Source organism: Cnephaeus nilssonii, assembly GCF_951640355.1.
Source record: "Cnephaeus nilssonii genome assembly, chromosome: 4".
In the NCBI taxonomy this organism is placed as follows: domain Eukaryota; kingdom Metazoa; phylum Chordata; class Mammalia; order Chiroptera; family Vespertilionidae; genus Cnephaeus; species Cnephaeus nilssonii.
In genome coordinates, this window is record NC_137075.1 from 10,283,093 (window position 1) to 10,302,838 (window position 19,746).

The following is a 19,746-nucleotide window of genomic DNA, read 5'->3' on the forward strand; positions in this document are numbered from 1 at the left end:
GTTCATTTATACAGAGACTGACTGCATTCCTAACCCATGATCCCTGCTGAAAGTTGCAAATTGGGAAGGGTACATCTCAGAGACTATGGTCCACTCTGCTCACTCTTAAGAGATCAGACTGTTAACTCCCTCACTGGATAGCTCACTGATACTGATTATTGTATTTGACTTGCTGAATTAACTACAGTTTTCAATAATTGACTAATGCCTGACTATTTCCATCTCCTTTCTCCTGGTATTTACATCTTAATAAGGCAGTTTGACTATTAAGTACAACAGTTACAATAAAGAAAATGGTTATTTTTTCTAGACTGCTCACTGAATAAATGATCAGAACAAAAGGGGTGGGAGGTAAAATGAACCCATTTTGAAATTAATGAAAATTCAGGATTTTTTCTGACAAATTTCTGAACATAATGTATCTTTCTCATTAAATTGTTTAAAATAATAAATTAAAAAGAAAGAAGGAAAAAAAGGAAAAGAAAGCTTTTCTGAAAAACACTTTTTTTTTCCTTATAAACAATAACCCTTTCAGTCAAAATTGTCTGGATGTATGAAACATGTTCAAAGTAAAAAATCATCCAAGAGATACAAATAAAAATGACAATGCGATACCATCTCACACCTGTCAGAATGGCTATCATCAACAAATCAACAAAGGACAAGTGCTGGTGAGGATGCAGAGAAAAAGGAACCCTCGTGCACTGCTGGTGGGAATGCAGACTGGTGCAGCCACTGTGGAAGACAGTATGGAGTTTCCTCAAAAAAACTAAAAAATGGAACTTCTATTTGACCCAGTGATTCCACTTCTAGGAATATATCCCAAGAAACTAGAAACAGCAGTCAGAAAGGATATATGCACCCCTATGTTTATAACAGCACAATTTACAATAGCTAAGATTTGGAAACAGCCTAAATGCCCATCAGCAGATGAGTGGATTAGAAAACTGGTACATCTACACAATGGAATACTATGCTGCTATAAAAAATAATTTTCTTCTTTAGGTAGACCTAAAGTGATTCCTCAAAGTAACTATATCAATGCAACTAACTTAAAATGAAAGTCTCTGCATTAAGAATCCTTGGAAGAGTTCCAGGCACCACAAAAACAAGTTTTAACTTTATAACTACCATATTCTTCCAACACATGGGATTACCGGTACCTGTAAGAAAACTTTTGCTGACTGAAGCCTTTGGCAACAATATTTCAAGTTATTTCTCAGCTCCTAAATCTTTGAACTCAATGACTTCCTCCAACTGCTGAATGGCACATGCCCTTTGGGCAATGACGAATAGCCTATTATTGGGCTCTAATGGGACTATTTTCTCAGTTTTCAACCCAATATTCCTATCCTATAAGGGGTCTTCTCTAAATCAAAATCTCATGAGGTGAAATGAGCTCAGAAAAATTCTATTGAAAGGGGGAGATAGCACATCCAATCAAAGGCCAATCCTGGTCTTTAAGACCTTTGCCAAATTCATAAAACAAGCTTCACACTCACTGGAATCAGGATCCTCTGCTTTTTTAACTAAGCCATCCTATCTAATAAATAGGGAATATGCTAATTGACCATCACACCCTCACAAAGATGGCAGAGCCCACAGCCAATAAGGAGGGAATATGCCAATTGACTGCCACCCCCTCAAAAATGGCGGCGCCAACAGCCACAAGATAGCATGGCAGCGCCCAGTCCCCTTAGCCCCGCCGGGGCAGCAGGTGCACAGCATGGCTGGGTCTTCCCCCAGATGGGTCCAGCCTCTCTGCGCGCCTGCCCCTGGAGTCCCCAGTCCCCTCCATCCCCCAACCGCCCAGGGCCGACTTGAAGTGCAAGCAAGCCTGGGATGGCACCTGCACAGTTGATGCACAAGGTGCAGGCATGCCTTGGATGGCGGCTGCCCAGCTGCACAGGGCCAGCCCGAGGTGCAGGCAAGCCTCAGATGGTAGCTTCCCAGCCAACACCCGAGATGCAGCCAAGCCTTGGATGGTGGCTGCTCAGCTGCCCAGGGTCACCCGAGGCTCAGGTAACGAGAGCCGGCAGAGGCTTGTACTGCTGACAGTGGCAGCAGCAGAGGTGTAATGGGGCTGTCTCCTTCCCCTGATCACCGGGGTGCCTCCCACCTCTGAGGGCTCCTGGACTGTGAGAGGGGGCAGGCCGGGCTGAGGGACCCCTCCTCCAGTGCATGAATTTTCATTCGCTGGGCCTCTAGTTGTCTAAATAAGGCCCTTGTCTACAAGATTTGCTATCTACAGAAAAGTATGACTCAATGATGGAAGAGCTTTGCTCAAAGGTCATAAAATCTATATTAGAATGATATAGTTACACTAGAAGTCCAGTGCACGAAAATCCCTAGGCCTGGCCAGCAGTAAGGGCCAATTAGGTTCCCTGCCTTCCAGCCTCCCCACCTCCTCCTTCCCTCACCGCCCTTGCCACCACCGCGCAGTTCCCCACCTCCCCGCCTCCTCCTTCCCGCACTCCCTCAGCTCTCCACCGCCACCCCTGGTCACCTGCCATGTTCCACGCTGCCCCCTGGTGGTCAGCGCACATCATACCGAGTGAACGAACTCCAAGTCAAACTCCCGAGGGGACAATTTGCATATTAGTCTTTTATTATATAGGATTATTAAGATCCCATGAGACTGGACATTTTTCAAAACTGGGTAAATTTCAGGCATTGTTTGTGGCCATAGACCATACTCTTGTTAAACTGAAGTGTAGTTTTACAAACACTCACAAGACATTGGTAATGATCTAGTTATATACATGGTCTGGCCATTGAAACACCCAGGACAAAACTAGTAAATACACATACTTTTCTGAGACATCCCTGCCCAAGGAAGTAGGTACAACAACGTACTAACAAAATCTATCATTTTTCATTATGTATATGCCCAAAAGAAAAAAGAAACTGAGGAGTTAGGAAACCAAGATGGCGGCATAGGTTAAACACCTAACCTACAGCCTGCCACAACAATTTCAAAAATACAACTAAAAGTCAAAACGGACATCATCCAGAACCACAGGAAAGCTGGCTGACTGAAATGCCCACAACTAGAAGGAAAGAAAAAACCACAAGGAAAATCAGAGAAGCCGTAAAAGCCTGAGGTATGGAGACACGGGCAGAGACACGAGCCAGCGCGCGTGCGGGGAGGACGGAGCCGGAGAGGAAGGGGCGGCTGATGGCCTGGCTGGCGTTCTCTGGCGGGAAGGAGATAAAAGCGCCAGATTGTGCTGAACCCCAGCTCCGAATGCACTGAACCCCAGTTCCGGGCGAAACCCTGGGAAGCCGGGCTCATGCTGGGGGAGTCTGGGCTGTGGGGCGGAGGCACAGAGGAGTTGCGCCGGAGCCGCGCACGGGAATGTGCGCAGAGGAGGGACTGTTGCCTGTGCCGCTGGATTGCCCTAGCGGGAAGGAGACAAAAGCTCCGGACCGTGCTGAACCCCAGTTCCAACTGCACTGAACCCCAGTTCTGGGAAAGACCCGGGGAAGCCAGGCTCATACTGGGGAAAACTGGGCTGTAAGGCAGAAATGCAGAAAAGCGGTGAAGGGCAGAGCACCGGAGGCGCTCATGGGATTGTGCGCAGGGGATGGTCTGTTGACTGTGCCGCTGAATCGCCCTGGTGGGAAGGAGACAAAAGCGCCAGACTGCGGTGAGCCCCAGTTCCGACTACATGGAAACCCAGTTCCGGGCGAGAATCTGGGAATCCAGACTCATTGGGGGAGAGACTAGACTGTTTGGCAGCGCGCGAAACTCCAGGGCGCTTTTCTGTCAGAGGTGTTTGCTGGGAGTACAGAGGGACACTGAGACACAGGAACCTCATAGGGCGGGGCTGACGGGAAGCCAAGGCTGTAGGCTCCGCCCTGTAACTCCACCCCATCCAAGCTGAACACAGAGGCTTTTACAATTTTGCAAGTCTAGTTGAATGGGGCTTTCTCCCGGCATAGACACAGCTGATCCTCACAGCCAATTGGACTGGAGGTCACATCCTCCCAGTGTACCAATAGCAATCAAGGCTTAACAACACCAAGACTTTGCACTCAGCCCACAAAGGGGGGTATCAAGAGCGACCACCTAGGGAGATTGGGGAAGCTGAGCGATAGGGAGGCAGCCAAAAGGGGAAGACACCGAAACAGGTCACGAATATAAGGGATGCTGTAATTCCTGCTGAGGGGCCTCAGGCAGTAGCTGAACTAGACTCCATTGGAGACCCAGAAACGAGGGCATTTAGTGGTCAGTGTGAGATGACATCAGATTTCAACCACTCGCATAAGGGACACATTCAAGAGGCAGACTCAGTGAGCGCCAAAGCCTTGCTGCACCAAGACCCGGCTCATAAAAGTGTCTCCCGCACAGCAACTCTTCCTTTATAGACACAGAGGGTCCGCACAGCCAAGTGGCCTGGAGGACAATTCCTCCCAGTGACACCAACAACAATCAAGACTTAACTATACAAAGAAGGACCAAGATGGAGGCATAGGACAGAAGCCTGATTGTTGCCTACCACAACAATTTTGAGACTACGACGGGAGAGCAGAGCAGACACCATCCAGAACCACCAGAGGGCTGACTGAGCAGATGCTCTACAACTAGAATAAAAGAGAGGGGTACGCGGGATGAAGCTGATGCCGGTGACCCAAAGACCACACTTTAAAAACTACGGCTCAGGCGACACAATGGCGGCCTGGAACGTGCTCGGCGCAGGTCCCCCAGCGGTCTCCGGCTGAGGGGAAGGCTCCACTCGCTGCCAAGCACGGACAGACGAGCCCCTGGGAGACATGGGGTGGGAGACTCCGCGCTTGCTGACCTCCGAGTCCTTCAAGAATCTCAACGCCCCGGAAGCGGCCAGGTGCGCACGCTCGGCGACCGGCCACCGCTGCAGACCCAAGGGCCGACGCAGCCACCCCGGACCAGCCCGCCGCCGCGCACCGGGCACACCGGAGCTTTGCCGAGCCCGCCTCCCAATGAGTTCTGCGGTGGCTGCCCTGGAACTCTGAGAAAATGGCCGAAGGAATTGCTGAGAGGGAATTGACCAACAGGAATTGGGATCAAGAAAACGAAACCCCGCTGGGTCCCGGATCCGAGTGAAGCCGCGCACCCCTGGGTCCGGGTGAGGCTGGGAACTGGGTCAGGGTGAGGCTGGGTCCCGGGTCCGAGTGAGGCCACGCGCCCCTGGGTCCGGGTGAGGCCATGCGCCCCTGGGTCCAGGTGAAGCTGAATCCTGGGTCTGGGAGAGGTCGTGTGCCCCTGGATCCGGGTGAGGCTGGGTCCCGGGTCCGGGTGAGGCCGGGGGCCCCTGGATACGGGTGAGGCCACGCGACCCTGGGTCTGGGAGAGGCCACGTGCCCCTGGGTCCGGGGGAAGCTAGATCCCGGGTCCGGGCGAGGCCGTGTGCCCCTGGATCTGGGTGAGGCTGGGTCCCAGGCCCGGGAGAGGCCACGCACCCTGGGTCCGGGTGAGGCCATGCACCCCTGGATCCAGGTAAAGCTGAATCCTGGGTCTGGGCAAGGCCGTGTGCCCCTGGACACGGGTGAGGCTGGGTCCCGGGTCCAGGTGAGGCCGTGGGCCCCTGGATCCGGGTGAGTCTGGGTCCCGGGTCCGGGTGAGGCCGTGGACCCCTGGATCCGGGTGAGCCTGGGTCCCGGGTCCGGGTGAGGCCGTGGTCCCCTGGATCCGGGTGAGGCCACGCGACCCTGGGTCTGCAAGATGCCACGCGCCCCTGGGTCCGGGTGAGGCCACATGCCCCTGGGTCCGGGTGAGGCCATGCGCCCCTGGGTCCAGGTGAAGCTGAATCCTGGGTCTGGGCGAGGCCGTGTGCCCCTGGATCCGGGTGAGGCTGGGTCCCAGGCCCGGGAGAGGCCACGCGCCCCTGGGTCCGGGTGAGGCCATGCGCCCCTGGGTCCAGGTGAAGCTGAATCCTGGGTCTGGGCGAGGCCGTGTGCCCCTGGATCCGGGTGAGGCTGGGTCCCGGGTCCGGGTGAGGCTGGGTCCCGGGTCCGGGCGAGGCCGTGGGTCCCTGGACCCGGGTGAGGCCACGCGACCCTGGGTCTGGGAGAGTCCACGCGCCCCTGGGTCCGGGTGAGGCCACGTGCCCCTGGGTCCGGGGGAAGCTAGATCCCGGGTGCGGACGAGGCCGTGTACCCCTGGATCCGGGTGAGGCTGGGTCCCAGGCCCGGGAGAGGCCACGCGCCCCTGGGTCCGGGTGAGGCCATGCGCCCCTGGGTCCAGGTGAAGCTGAATCCTGGGTCTGGGCGAGGCCGTGTGCCCCTGGATCCGGGTGAGGCTGGGTCCCGGTCCGGGTGAGGCCGTGGGCCCCTGGATCCTGGTGAAGCCGTGCCCCTGGGTCCGGCCGAGACCAAACCAGAGGGAGTCGGACCTGCATTACCACCATTTGTCCACCATCCAGAGCTGAGGGGTCAGTGCCGACATGTACTCATAAGGAACTGGTGGACATTGATATTGGGTCTCAAAAGAACTGTTGGTCCAAAAAGAAACTCACTACAGACTGATTCATTTGCCTGTCAGCATAACTATTATTGCTCGTCTCACATTCAATTCTTATAAGTATATCTCTAGTGACACATGATTTCACTCATCTAGGGGAATTGATGAACAACATAGACTGATGAACAAGAACAGAACCAGAAATAAGGAGGCATCGATCGGACTATCGGGCCTCAGAGGGAGGATAGGGGAGGGTGGGGGGAGGGGGGAGAGATCAACCAAAGGTCTTGTGTGCATGCATATGAGCCTAACCAATGGTTAAGTTCAACAGGGGGTTGGGGCATCCATGGGGAGGGGTGTGGGATGGGAATGGGGGGATGAGGACAAATATGTGACACCTTAATCAATAAAGAAATTTTTAAAAAAAGTATAAAAAAACAAAAGAAACTGAGGAGTTAAAGATGGCTGCCAACCTGAAGGCAGACTGCAAGATAGTGTGTGAGTGAGAGAACAAAAGGAGAGTGTGTGGTTGCATGGGGAGTGTTTATTTGTGAGTTGAGGGACAGCTATACTCCAATGGACTGTAAGGGTTCGCCAGATGGGGTTCCCCTGACCAGGCAGTCTCCGCTGCTACTAAAATCCTTCCCAGAGCAACTGGCTGTGACACGGAGACCACACCGTCTTGAAGGGAAGAGTGGATGTTATCAGAAGCCTAAAAATCCTGGGAATCTACAACACCACCCAGCGAACAGCTGCGAACCTAGGAACACAGGTCCCCAAGCAGCGCAAACACGCAGATTTGGAGGAGTCTTGCACCTCCTAATGGAATGGTCAGATTTCGCCTACGATAAGGTGAGGTCTGTGATCCAGGAAAAAGAGAGAAACATGCACACAGGAGCTAGAGGATCCAGGGGAATCTGCACAACGCGCCCTCCCCCCCCCCCAAAAAAAAAAAAAATCCGTGGCCATTGGAGCTAGCGTGATCCGCGAATGTGGAAGGGGATCCACAATACTGCTAACAGAAAGGAACTGTAAAAAGCAACCCATAGCTGAACTGGGTGAAAAAAGGCAGCCTAAAAAATTTTAAAGTGTGCCAGCTGCTTAGATCCAAGGGGAAACAAGACTCCACAGACTTGTGCACAGCGCCGGAGTTCATGCACTTACTCTGGCTCTTTTTGCTTTCTTTTTTTTTTTTTTTTTTTTTTGTCTTTAAATCCTTGCTTTTTTAAAATTTTTTTATTGATTAAGGTATTACATATGAGTCCTCATCCCTCCATTAACCACCCAACTCCCCCCTATTCATGCCCTCAACCCTCTGGTGTTCATGTGCATTGGTTAGGCTTATATTCATGCATACAAATTCTTTGGATGATCTCTACTCCTTTCCCTCACCCTCCCCTATCTTCCCTCTGAGGAATGGCAGTCTGATCGAAGATTTTCTGTCTCTGGATCTGTCCCTGTTCATCAGTTTATGTTGTTCATTATATTCCACAAATGAGTGAGATCATGTGGTATTTATCTTTCTCTGACTAGCTTATTTCACTTAGCATAATGTTCTTCCATCTATTTATGTCTTCCTCTATCTCTTTTTTCAGTGTCCTGTAGTTTTCCACATATTGGTCTTTTACCTCCTTGGTTAAGTTTATTCCTAGGTATCTTAATTTTTTGGTGCAATGATAAAATTGCTTTTGTAGTCCCTCTTTCTATAAGTTCACTATTGGTGTAAAGAAATGCCATAGATTTTTTGGCATTAATTTTGTATCCTGCTATATTGCCAAATTCATTTATTAAGTCTAATAATTTTTTGATGGAGTCTTTAGGGTTTTCTATGTACAATATCATGTCATCTGCAATTAAGGACAGTTTTACCTCTTCTTTTCCAATTTGAACGCCTCTTATTTCTTCTTCTTGTCTGCTCACAATGGCTAGTACTTCCAGTACTATGTTGAACAGGAGTGGTAAGAGTGGGCATCCCTGTCTTGTTCCTCTTCTTAGGGGAAATCGTTTTATTTTTTGTCCATTGAGTATGATGTTGGCAGTGGGTTTTTCATATATGGCTTTGTCATTGATATTTGCCATTAAAATTATGACGTGTCTTGGTGTGTTGATCCTGCTTGGGAGTATCTGTACTTGGTAACTGTTTTCTGCCCCATATCTGGGAAGTTTTCTGTCATTTTTTTCTTCAAATAGATTTTCTAATCCTTGCTGCTCTTCTTGCCCTTCTGGAAGCCCTATTATATATACATATGTTACTTTGTTTCATGTTGTCCCATAGCTCCCTTAGGCTTTCCTCCTGCTTTTTAATTTTTTCCTCCAATTGCTGTTCAGATTGAGCTTGTTTCTATACCTGATCTTCTAACTCACTAATTCGGTCATCTGCTTCTTCTAGTCTACTGTTGAAACTTTCCATGGTGTTTTTGATTGTAGCTATATCACTTTTTATTTCTTCCTGATTCTTGCATAGGTTGTTGATTTTCTCATCCATCTGATGTATGAATACCACGACAATTACACTGAATTCTTTTTCGGTCATGTTGCATGCTTCAATTTCACTAATTTCCTTTCTTGGCGACTCCTCTTTTTCTTTCCTCTGGGATTGTGTCATCTTCCCATTCCGACTATCACCAGAAGGTTCAAACTTCGAGTTGCGTGGACCTGGGCCATGTGCTGTGGTAACTTCACACCACCTGAGTGTCACTGAAGTGCTCAGACACTAGGACGTGTGGCTGCCGTGGATTGGTGGGAACCAGGCTTACCCAGGGTCAGTGTTACCAGCGTTCAGTGTGGTCTCATGTGTGCACTTAGAATCATGGAACCCACCTGCACTGCGCAGTTGGCATGTGCCGAAAATGAGTACCCTAGTGCATGCCAGGAGTCAGTGTTTCCCTGTGTCTGCACCAAGAATCGAGTATCAGAGTCTCTGTTGCCTCATGAAGCTTCTCTCTGAAAATCAGGGACCCCATGTGTGCATGCACCAAGAATTGGAGTCACTGGCTCTTAGTGTGAATGTTCTATGAGTCAGGGATCCCAGGCGCACACAGTAAGAAACAGAGTCAAGTGAGTGGTGTTCAGTGCTGCCTCTTGCCAGGAGAATCTGGGTCCTGGTCACCATGGGTTGCACAGTAGCACTGTGGCCTGCCTGCGCTGTGGAAAACAGACTTCCGTGTGCGCTGCAGAAAACAGACTTTTGTGTGCGCTGAGGAAAACAGACTTCAGTGTGCGCTTGCCCAGAATCAGTCAGGTGGCACTGCCGCCCTGCGTAGGCTTCAGGTTTGGTCACCCAGTTGCTTTGCGGGGAGCAGATACCAGTCTCTGTGCATGTGTGGGCTCAAATTCCCTCAGCAGGGCTGTGGTCCCTGTGTGAGCTCTCAAACTCAAATTCCCGTTATGGCGCTGTGGCCTGAGCAAGGGGCAGGTCTATCAGTTACTATGGCGCTTTCCGTGATCCTTAAATTCTTTCTTTTGATTACTAAGCCCAATACATAGGATCACCCTAATATGGGGACACTAATAGACTGCAGGGGAAAGTTGTTTTTGTGGAACCTGGGGATCAGAGAAGAGAATAACGATCAAAGAACCAGCTCTGGGGCAAACCATCCCCCCAAACTGGCATTAAGTGCCACGGGGGAAACAAAATTTAAACACTAGTTAGAGAGGACCTATAGTCCTGGAGGTCAATCCAGCAATGCTGCCACCCAGGGGTTGAATCACAAATTGACTCCTGTGGAAACACATATAAAGGAGTATAAGAAACAAAGAAGTACTGCCTGCTTGAAAATCAGGACTGTGGCTTCCAACACTGAGGAGCAGTGGAATGCAGGGAACTTCAATACTGTCCTGATTAGGAAACAGATGTGCCAACAGAACAGTAGAGGAAATGAATGACCTTCATTACTGCACATTTTTATTTTTATTATTTTTATCTTTTACTTAAGAAACTAAATGTTTTTTTCTTTTTTTCTCACTTGATTTTACCTTTTTAATTACTATATTTTTATTTTTAATCAATACTATTACTACTACTATTTTACCTTTTTTTAAAGTGTCATTTTATTATGGGATTAGTGTTCTACAATCTATTTTCATCTTTCCTTTAGCATCATTTTACTCTATCTCAACTTTACCTTTATGCAAACACTCTCTTCCTCACGTTTCCCCTTTTGTTGTCCTGATTCTCTTACCCTATTTCTACTTAAGATTTTCCCTACTCTTTCTTTTTACCCCTGTTAAAATTTCACCCTACTTATATATATAATCTCTAATCCCCTGCTCTAAGTCCATACACACCTCTCTCTTCTCTTTCTTCACTATCCAAATTAGTTTTTTTTCTCTCTGTCCTTTTGTTGTTGTTTCCTTGATTACTGATTATACTGGTTTTTTTATGCTTGTTTGTGAGATTGTTTCGTTTCTTCATTTTGTTTTTTTTGTTTTGTTTTTGTTTATTTTGCTTCTGTTTTCCCTTGCCTTGCTTGATATTAGGTGTTGTTTGTAGTTTGCATTCATCTCTAAGTATTTGATGCTTCCGTATTTTGGGATTAGTGGCTGTTCTATTGGAGTTATCTCCCTATATAAATAGTTTTTTCCCCTCTTCTTTTTCATTCTCTTTCTTTTCTCTCTTACTTTTTTTCCTTTTCCCAATTTCATTTTTTCACTCCTTTTTTTTCCTTTTTTTTTAATTTCTTCTTTCTTTCTTATCCCCTAATTCTCTTTTCTCTGGTGGTCATCTTTATTTGGGGTTATTAGTATTGTGAATACATTTGTGTTCAGTGCCTTGTGTGTTGTGCCTTCTTGTGTTGTATTTTGTGCCTTTAAATCAATGCACAAGAGAGAGAACTACATAACCAGACACACGGAGAAGACAGATCATGGGGAGACAAAGAAACAGCCTGCATATCAAAGATAAGGAGGAATCACCACAAAAGGAAGTAAATGAAATGGAGGCAAGCAACCTGTCAGAGAAAGAATTCAGAGAAATGGTCATAAGGTGGATAAAAAGAATGGAAGACAAATTCAACAATAAGTGTAAGAACCAAGAGGAAATGAGGAACCAATAAGAAATAAAAATGACATCACTACTATATAAAGAACTCAATAGAAAACATCAACAGTAGACTAGAAAAAGCGGAGGACCATATCAGTGATCTAGAAGACAAGGTAGGAAATAATACCCAAGCACAGCAGCTTCTAGAAAAAAAAATTTTAAAGCAGGAGTAGAGCCAAAGGCAGTGGTTGGCAAACTCATTAGTCAACAGAGCCAAACATCAACAGTACAATGATTGAAATTTCTTTTGAGAGCCAAATTTTTTAAACTTAAACTTCTTCTAATGCCACGTCTTCAAAATGGACTCGCCCAGGCCGTAGTATTTTGTGGAAGAGCCACATTCAAGGGGCCAAAGATCCCCATGTGGCTCACAAGCCGTGGTTTGCCAACCACTGGCCTAAGGGAACTTTGGGACAACACGAAGCGAAACAAAATCCATACAATAGGGGTGCCAGAAGGAGAGGAAACTGAGCAAGGAATAGAAAAACCTATTTGAAGAAATAATGACAGAAAACTTCTCTGATATGGGGGGGGGGGGCGGGGGGGAAACTTACACAAGCCGAAACCGGTTTGGCTCAGTGGATAGAGCGTCGGCCTGTGGACTCAAGGGTCCCAGGTTCGATTCTGGTCAAGGAAGGGCATGTACCTTGGTTGCAGGCACATCCCCAGTAGGGGGTGTGCAAGAGGCAGCTGATCGATGTTTCTCTCTCATCTATGTTTCTAACTCTCTATCCCTCTCTCTTCCTCTCTGTAAAAAATCAATAAAAATATTTTTAAAAAAACTTATACAAATCCAAGAAGCTCACAGAGTCCCAAGCAAAATGAATCCCAAAAGATCGACACCAAAGCACATTATAATTAAACTGTCAAACACCAACGACAAAGTAAGAATCTTAAAAGCGGCCAGAGAGAGACCTAAAGTTACCTACAAAGGATCCCCCATCAGACTAGCGACTGATTTCTCAACATAAACACATCAGGCCAGAAGTGAATGGAATGAAATATACAAAGTCATCCAAAGGTAGGGGCTGAATCCAAGAATACAGTAACCAGCAAGGCTATCAATAAAAACTGAGGGGGAAATCAGGAGCTTCACAAACAAAGAGGACTAAGGGAGTTTATTACCACCAAACCAGCAATGCAAAAGAATCTGCTATAAAAAGAAGAAATAGGAAGTGAAGAAGGAACACAGGAGTAAAGAATAAAAATGGTGTCAAACCAGTACCTATCAATAATAAATTTAAATGTAAATGGGTTAAATTCTCCAATCAAAAGACATAGGGTAACTGATTGGATAAGAAAACATGACTCATATATCTGCTGTCTACAGGAAACCCACCTCAGAAAAAAAAAGACTCACACAGACTGATGGTAAAGGGATGGAAAAAGGTTTTTCAGGCTAATGGAAATGAAAAAAACAAAAGAAGCTGGTGTAGCAATACTTATATCTGACAAATTAGATCTTAAAGTGAAGGACATAAAAACAGATAAGGAAGGCCACTTCATAATAATTAAGGCAGCAATCCAACAAGAAGAAATAACTCTAGTAAACATATTCGCACCAAATGAAGGAGCATCCAAATAGATAAAAAAAAAAAAACTTCTGGAGGAGATCAAGGGAGAAATTGACAGTAATACAATCATAGCAGGGGACTTTAATAGCCCACTATCACCATTGGATAAATCCTATAAACAAAAAATCAGCAAAGAAACATCAATCTTAAATGACTCACTAGATCAGATGGAATTAATTGACATCTTCAGAACATTTCACCCCAAAGCCACAGAATATACATTCTTCTCAAGTGCACATGGGTCATTTTCAAAGATAAACCATATATTGGGTCACAGGCAGAGTCTCTTCAAATTCAAGAAGATAGAAATCATATCAAGCATCTTCTCAGATCACAATGGCATAAAACTAGAAATCAACTACAATAAAAACAATCCAAAAAAATCAAACACATAGAGACTAAATAGCATGATATTAAAAATGACTGGGTTACCAGAGAGATCAAGGAAGAAATTTAAAACATCATGGCAACAAATGATAATGAAAACACAACAATCCAAAATATATGGGACACAGCGAAAGCAGTCTTGAGAGGGAAGTTCATAGCTCCACAAACCTACTGAAAAAACAAGAAACAATGGTAATAAATTACCTAACCCTACAACTCAAAGAGTTAGAAAAAGAGCAGCAAGAAAAGCCCAGTGTAACCAGAAGAAAGGAAATAACAAAGATCAGAGCGGAAATAAACGACATAGAGACCAAAAAACAATACAAAAGATCAACAAAAGCAAGAGATGGTTCTTTGAAAGGATAAACAAGATTGATGAACCTCTAGGCAGACTCAACAAAAAAGCAAAGAGAGAGGACCCATATAAACAAAATCAGAAATGAAAGAGGAGAAATAATAACAAACTCCACTGAAATACAAAGGATTGTTAAAAAATACTATGAACAACTCTATTCCAGTAAACTGGACAATCTGGAGGAAATAAGATATATTACTAGAAAAATACAACCTTCCAAAACTCAATCAGGAATAATCTGAAAAGCTCAATATGCCGATAACTATGGAAGAACTTGAAGCAGTCATCAAAATGCTTCCAGCAAACAAAAGCCCAGGGCCAGAAGGCTTCACAGAGGAGTTTTACCAAACATTAAAAGAAGAACTAAAACTCATCCTGCTCAGACTATTCCAAAAAATTCAAGAGGAAGGAACACTTCCAAGCTCATTCTACGAAGCCAGCATCACCCTAATACCAAAACCAGATAAAGACAACACAATGAAAGAGAATTACAGGCCAATATCCCTCATGAACATAGATGCCAAAATCCTCAACAAAATTCTAGCAAATCCTCAAGAAAATTCTAGCAAAATTCCAGCAGTACCTCAAAGAGATCGTACACCATGACCAAGTGGGATTTTCCCCAGGAATGCAAGGATGGTACAATATCCACAAATCAATAAACGTGATACATCACATAAATAAATGGAGATATAAAAGCCATAGTTATACCAATTGATGCAGAAAAAGCATTTGACAAAATCCAAAACCCTTTCTTGATAAAAACTCTCAACAAGGTGGGAATAGAAGGATCATACCTCAACATAATAAAAGCTATTATGACAAGCCCACAGCCAACATCATACTCAATGGGCAAAAACTAAAACCAATAGGAACAACACAGGGATACCAATCTCACCACTCCTGTTCAACATAGTACTAGAAGTACTAGCCATTGCGATCAGACAAGAAGAAGAAATAAAAGGCATCCAAATTGGAAAATAAGAAGTAAAACTGTCTTTATTCGCAAATGACATGACATCGTACATAAAAACACCTAAAGACTCCATCAAAAAACAATTAGACTTAATAAATGAATTCGGCAATGTAGCAAGACACAAAATTAATACCAAGAAATCTATGGCATTTCTCTAGACCAATAGTGAACTTACAGAAAGAGAGACTAAAAAAGCAATCCCATTAATCATCTCACCAAAAAAGTTAAGTTACCTAGGAATAAACTTAACAAAGAAGGTAAAAGATCTGTATGTGGAATACTTCAGGACACTGAAAAAAGAGGTAGAGGAAAACATAAACAGATGGAAGAACATACCATATTCATGAATTGGTAGAATCAACATCATTAAAAGGTCCATACTACCCAAAGCAATGTATAGATTCAATGCACTCCCCATTAAAATACCAATGGCATATTTCACAGACCTAGAAAGAACTCTCCAAAAATTCATCTGGAATAAAAAAGAACCCGAATAGTTGCAGCAATATTGCCAAAGAAGAACGAAGTAGGTGGGATCTCAATACCATATTTCAAGCATATTACAAAGCCACTGTTCTCAAAAAAATACTGGTACTGGCACAAGAACAGACATATAGACCAATGGAATAGAATAGAGAACCCAGATATCAACCTAAACCACTATGCGCAATTAATATTTGACAAAGGAGGTATAAACATAAAATGGAGTCAAGACAGTCTCTTCAATAAATGGCGTTGGAAAAATTGGACAGATACATGCAAAAAAATGAAACTAGACCACCAACTTACACCATACACAAAAATAAACTCAAAATGGATAAAGGACTTAAACAAAAGACAGAAAACCATAAAAATACTAGAGGAATCCACAGGCAGTGAAATCTCAGACATATGCTAAAGTAATTCCTTCATCGATACTGCTCCTAGGGCAATGGAAACTAAAGAGAAAATAAACAAATGGGACTACATCAAAATAAAAAGCTTTTTCACAGCAAAAAAAACATCAACAAAACAACAAGAAAGCCCACTTTATGGGAGAATATATTTGTCAAAGTTATCATCGATAAAGATGTAATCTTCAACATTTACAGGGAACTCATACAACTTAATAAAGGAAGATAAATGATCCAATAAAAAAGTGGGCAAGAGACCTAAATAGATACTTTTCAAAGAAGACAGAAGGAAGGCCACGAGACATATGAAAACATGTTCAAAGTCACTAATTATCTGAGAGATGCAAATCAAAACAACAATGCAGTACCATCTCACACCTGTCAGAATGGCTGTCATCAACAAATCAACAAAGGACAAGTGCTGGCGAGGATGAGGAGAAAAAGGAACCCTTGTGCCTTGCTGGTGGGAATGCAGACTGGTGCATCCACTGTGGAGAACAGTATGGAGTTTCCTCAAAAAAATAAAAATGGAACTCCCATTTGACCCAGTAATCCCACTTCTAGTAATATATCCCAAGAAACTAGAAACACCAATCAAAAAGGATATATGCACCCCTATGTTCATAGCAGCACAATTTACCATAGCTAAGATTTGGAAAAAGCCTAAATGCCCATCAGCAGATGAGTGGATTAGAAAACTATGGTACATCTACACAATGGAATACTATGCTGCTATAAAAAAGAAGGCATTCTTACCATTTGCATCAGCATGGATGGAACTGGAGAGCATTATGCTAAGTGAAATAAACCAGTCAATAAAAGAAAAGTACCACATGATCTCACTCATTTATGGAAAATAAAGAACATTATAACCTGATGAACAAAAAGATAAATACAGAGGCAGTAAAACATCAAACAGACTGTCAAATTATAGTGGGAAGGCTGGGGAGTGTTCAGGAAAGGGGGAAAGAGATCAACCGAAGGACTTGTATGCATGCATATAAGCGCAATCAATGGACACAAGACACTGGAGGAGTGGGATGAGGGCATGTGACAGGGGTTTGGGGAGGCTGGGGGAAGGTCAATGGGGGAAAAGGGAGATATATATACTACTATGTGTAATACTTTAAACTATAAAAAAGTAAAGAAAAAGAAACTATCTGGTATGCAAATTTCAAACAAGAATGTGTGTGACCATCATCTGTAGGTCCCTGTTCAAATCTATCCACCATAAAGGAATAGGATGTTTAATAAGGAATTCATTTAAAAGGCACATAAACCACTCTTGCCCATCATGCCCATTCTAGTTGCCTTCTAAGCCAGACTCTTTAAAAACAATTTCTAGAGGCCTTGTTGATCCAGTTCCCCGGTTGTTTACCAGTTTATAGGCTACCATACCCACCCCTTCTCCATTGGTTGAACTCCAAAGCACCTTGGAATTGGGAGAATATGAGAAAGATTATTTCAACAACAATAATATATTCCCCTTCCTTTTCATCCTCTGTTTTGGCCTCAGTGTATCACAAGAGAAAAGATCTCACTTGTGTTATTTATCAGTAGAAACCAATGCCAAGAAGAGTACCTGGCATATGAAGATGACAAAAAAGATTTATTTAATGAATTATTTTAGTTAAAAAAATGAGTAAGTCTAATAGATCATCATCTTATCTATAGAGAAAAAATGGCTACACTTTCTCTTTTGTACAGATTTTGCTTTATAACAAACTTAATTAGTGTTGGGGGGAATTTCTAAAAAGGTGAATTTAGAAAGAAGTAGGTTGGGTGTGTAACTCTCTAAAATAACCAATAAATCATTTACATTTTCATTTCTAAAAGGTGTGGGTTTGAATGGTGTAAATCATTTAGGAAAAGCTAATAATGAGTAGTATGTGCAACACTACATTATTAATAACAATTGTGTTTTATTAAATATTTTATACTCGTTCCTAAGCCAAAATAAATTACTAAATGTGGAAAGTGCAAAAAAATTACTTTACTGTAAGCAATGCCATGTGTCTACTCAGATGGGATCTCCTTACTTTGCTCTGAAGGTTTGGGAAACTTTCCCAAAGTATTTCATAAATTCTATTATAATCTAAGAAGTAACCCAAAATGAAATCTTATGAATAATATTGTGCCATGTTCTTAGTAGTTTGTATTTTTATTATATTATTGCATTGAGGGCAAGAACCATTAAGTTGTCATTTTCATTATCTACCACAGTCCCTTGCATGGTATAGACATTCAGCCCACATTTCCTTATTTGAATTAAATTGAGTTGAAATGAATTTAAATACTCTTTCTCCTTCAATACTCTTGAAGTCAGGGAACATTATATCAATTAACATTTATGGAGAAAAGCCACTTATGGAGGAATTCTTTGATGTCCATTCTACAATCCTTTTCTGCTCTTGATGTTTCTATTCCCCATTGTTCTGTCTGCTATTCCCCATACAAACCTTCCTCCATTCTTCTACTTCCCATTATCACTCTTGACTGTGAATTTTCAGCCAGGTAGAATGGGGACTGGCAAGAGTAGTAACTCATAATAACACTATCACACTCATTTTTCAAGATTTTCACAAAAGTTCATGGAAAGGAACTGAGATGATCTTACTATGTCTTCATAGAGACTAAAAATTCCCTTTTTTGTTTTAAACAAAACAAAACTATTTTGTTTTGTTTAAGCCTTTCTACTTTATGAGATTCACAAATATATATAGTCTATCAAATTCATTACCAGCAACTAAATGTTCAATATTAAAACAACTTATATGAAGAGTTATCACTTCATATTCTTCAAGGTGATAAAAAAAATTATTGGCTCTCTTATATCTTATCAAATATTTATAATACTGACAATGTATATTTATAATGTTAAGAAATACTTGACAAGAAATCTACCTACAATAAGTTTACAAAACAACTAATAAGCCAATATCTAATTTTCTCTTGAGATACTTTAAAAATTATAAATAATCAAAAGACATTTAAAATGGATCTTTTAAAAACCTCTGGGTATTAGTTATTACTTTTATTACCTAATTCTTATTAATTCACCTAGATCTGTAATTTAGAAATATTAAAAATAATGAATATGGAAAACAGTATCATGATTACCAGGTCACAGGGGGTGCTGGGGTAGGTTGAAGAGGGACTAGGGGTATAAATGATGATGGATGGAGACTTTACTTGGGGTGGTGAACACACAATACAGTGTATAGATGATGTGCTGTAGAACTGTGCACCTGAAATCTTTGTAACTTTGTTAACCAGGGTCACTCCAATAAATTCAATAAAATTTTAAAAGATCTAAGAAAATCCCTACAGATACATTTTTTTAAAATAGTAAAGAATAAGATAAATACATACTTCTAGGTAATTCGTCCCTCTTTTCTGTATGGCAATCAAAGCCAAAATTTTACATATAAAGCTATGTATAGTTAAGGAACAAGTGCTTCATGTACACTGAATTTGAATTCTCAATAATTCAAGTCAGTGACTAAAAGGAAACAATCACATGCTTTATTCTCACTGGATAGGAACCTAACTTTTACTGACAGAGTTTGCTGATGCATTAATTTATCTTGCTCAGGCTTTTTGTGAGTCTGTTTAATCACAATATGTTAAACAGACTCACTAGTGAAAATTATAGGATTTAACTGGATGAATCCATTAATGCAGTTATGTACATTCATTTATGTGTGTATATACTGTATATGTATATGTGTATATACATATATAAACATATATGAAATGATTTAGCAATACATTGTTATATATTGAGGTCTTGCCTCTGAAGGATGATGATTACTTCAGAATAAGGGTCAGTTTCTCACTATCTACAAATTTAATTACTGTTTTCATGGTGGGGGCATTGTACACTAGCTCTGATCCTTAATTTAAATTTTTCACTTAAAATTTTTTATTTTTACAGCATTTAACACCATCAAAGAGTACAATATTGTAAGGAAAGATATGAATAAAAAATGTTTATGATACTAAATTTAGAGTGACTATATTTTACCAATTAGCCATGTAAGCTGATAAGGATTAGAAAAAAGATACATTTTAAAAA

General features: G+C 42.8%; 1 protein-coding gene across 1 annotated transcript in view; it reads right to left on the bottom strand.

The window, feature by feature from the left end:
• LOC307097523 (coiled-coil domain-containing protein 7-like) overlaps window positions 1-19,746 on the bottom strand; it is a gene marked incomplete at both ends in the record, with an annotated part of 279,504 nt that overhangs the window by 56,040 nt on the left and 203,718 nt on the right. The window lies entirely within an intron of this gene.